This window comes from Penaeus monodon, chromosome 20, assembly GCF_015228065.2.
Source record: "Penaeus monodon isolate SGIC_2016 chromosome 20, NSTDA_Pmon_1, whole genome shotgun sequence".
Lineage (NCBI taxonomy): Eukaryota > Metazoa > Arthropoda > Malacostraca > Decapoda > Penaeidae > Penaeus > Penaeus monodon.
In genome coordinates, this window is record NC_051405.1 from 25,514,047 (window position 1) to 25,514,542 (window position 496).

Here is a 496-nt window from a genome sequence, read left to right on the forward strand (position 1 = left end):
GTGTATATGTATACGCACAGGTACTTTGCTCGGGAACGATATCACTACTAATATCCTCCATCATGTCATCACCTTGGCTGTAAACACCACGACGCCATAACACCAAGCAGTATGAGCACCGTCAACCACGCCCACCCACCCCCCTTCCTTTATTTCCTCTTTGCATAATATCGCAAATTTCTCCCTTCACGCCAGACTCATTTCTTTTCTCTTAAACTTCCAACTCTTCCAACTTCAAGAAAATTCTGCTCTATCTGACTCCTTTGGTCTGAGTAGGTATCACTATTCCTCATCTCATTTGCATCTCCTCCTGTTTATTCTGTCTTCGTCTCTTCCTCTCTCCTTTAGAATTTCTCTGAACATCCTTCGCGACAATGAGTATTTTATGTCAGACTTTAGTAAGCATCAACGCTCTTCTCCATTTTTTTTCGTTTTTTTTCGTCTCTCTATCTTCGTCTAAGTGTCTCTCATTTTTCACTCTTAGGATGCATTCTTC

General features: G+C 41.5%; 1 protein-coding gene across 1 annotated transcript in view; it reads right to left on the bottom strand.

Moving 5' to 3' along the window:
* Window positions 1-496, bottom strand: part of LOC119585954 — a gene marked incomplete in the record, with an annotated part of 41,291 nt that overhangs the window by 9,107 nt on the left and 31,688 nt on the right.